General features: G+C 41.2%; 1 pseudogene; it reads right to left on the bottom strand.

Moving 5' to 3' along the window:
* On the bottom strand, nucleotides 1–50 carry LOC121868883 (annotated as a pseudogene; the record flags this gene model as incomplete).
* Nucleotides 51–2,044: the final 1,994 nt, after the last annotated feature.

Raw genomic sequence — 2,044 nt, 5'->3', positions numbered from 1 at the left:
ATAAGAATATATACTACACTTTGATCTTAGCCAAAAGGCCGAGAAGCAGGTCCCGCAACTAGTACTAAGTATGGAAGTAGCAAAAGAGAGAAATAAGAATATATACTACACTTAGATCTTAGCCAAAAGGCCGAGAAAGCGATTCCAAAGCTGTTGCAATTAAATTAATGCACATTAGGTAATATTCTTACTTCGCTTCACCTGTAAATTGGTGCAACAAGGATCTATCTCGAGTTTTGTTTGCAGATAAACATTCGAATTCCTTATACATCAACATTTAAAATCTATAATAACAAAAGTCGTAATTATGTAACCAATTAATTTACTATTCTTTACACTTCATGGCTATGTTACCATTTACAATTTTCAGTTTTCCTTAATCACTATCATTAATGCCTTCTTCCTTTGTTTAGGAGCTCTTATTGACCAGTGTTAGTGAAGGAAGAAACTGGCATGTTTGAGGGGCAGACTGAAGAACACATTTACTGTACTTTCCCCACGTAGAGATACGCCCGTTGCCACTGTTTTTTTTACTATGGTACCACCAACAAACCCGCTGTTTTTATTTTATTTTATTTTATTTTTACATAGTAACTGGAAAACTAATTTCCGAAAAATATAAATTGCACTAAAAATGAAAGTGCCTAAATGCGTGAGACGATTACTTTATGAACCTTGTATGCCAACCTTCATGAAAGAATGAAGCTCCGCCCAGAAAAGTAGTTCCTGAAGTATTTGTAAAATGATTACATAAGTATAGACATTTCTTGCATATAATTGAAGAAAATTTGGAATTGTATCAATTTCTAGTTTGGTTATTAGTCAATTTCCCAATAAAATGATACTGGGCTATATTGATCTTGTAGTGGCTACTCTCCCCTACAACTTCCAACTGAGCTCCGGCCGCACTCCGACCAGCCAATCAGCGTACAGCCTAGAACTAGAACTAGAAAAATGCTAGTGACAGGGGGGAAGGAGGTTCAGAGGAAGAATAAAGGGAGGATGGAAGTGAATTTTAGAAGGAGAGAACAGGTGCAGTGGCTAAACACCGCTTGCGTGAGGGGGTAGGCAAAATGCCCTGAGGGTGCAACAATCACAATCAGGACGAGGCAGAGGGAGGGCGGGAGCAGGTCCGGGCAAGCAAAGGGCCAACGCGGGTGCTCTGGTTGTCGTCTAGCTTAGGCAGTGTTGGCAAAGCGGAGGAAGAACCGCCCCGCCACGGCGGCGGTGCAAGCCGAGAAGCGCAGGTGGACGGACGCACAGGCCACACACGAACAAATTAACAGAGAAGGTGAAAACATGGAAATTTTGCTAGTCGCAGGGTTGTTTGGAGAAAGAAGAAGGTAAAGTCTTTGAGCTATGTCAAAGAGGAACAGAGCGAGTTGGAGGAAGGGTTTTGAATTTTTGAGCTTGAAATGTCAAAGTATTCATAGTAAGGAAGGATGAGCGTATCGTAGGAGAGTTTTTAGTAATAGCAGCAGACAGATTTGAGCTTTTTTGTCAAATTATGAACGGAGACGAGAATGAGATATAGGCTGAATGGTTTCAGTCTTGAGTTAGGTCGATTTTATTGAGAATTGGATGTCACAGACGTTGGGTATGTTTTAATTTGTTTCTGAGAGTTGTGGGTCTTTCAGCTATGTCAGAGAAATGGAGAGAGTTGGAGGAAGAGTTTTGAATCTTTGAGCTTGAAATGTCAAAGTATTCGTAGTAAGGAAGGATGAGTGTATCGTAGGAGAGTTATTTAGTAATAGCAGGGGACAGATTTGAGCTTTGTCAAATTGTGAATGGAGATGAGAGTGAGATATAGGTTGTTTGGTTTCAGTCTTGAGTTAGGTCGATATTGTTGACAGTGGCTGGTATAGAGGTTGGGTATGTTTGATTTGGTTTTGGAGAGTTGTGGTGTTATGAGAGGCTTTGTCTGGCGGGGGTGGGGGAGTTTGTGTTTGGGGATTGGCGGGGGTGGAGGTTGTATGTTGAGTTGAGGTGAATTACTTTTTTGCTTCGGGGGGGTTGTTGTGTGAGTGTGTATGCGTTTGCGTGG

This window comes from Homarus americanus, unplaced genomic scaffold, assembly GCF_018991925.1.
Source record: "Homarus americanus isolate GMGI-L3 unplaced genomic scaffold, GMGI_Hamer_2.0 scaffold37492, whole genome shotgun sequence".
NCBI classification, from domain to species: domain Eukaryota; kingdom Metazoa; phylum Arthropoda; class Malacostraca; order Decapoda; family Nephropidae; genus Homarus; species Homarus americanus.
Note: the sequence above shows the minus strand (reverse complement) of the source record. Positions and strands in the feature narration are given on the sequence as shown.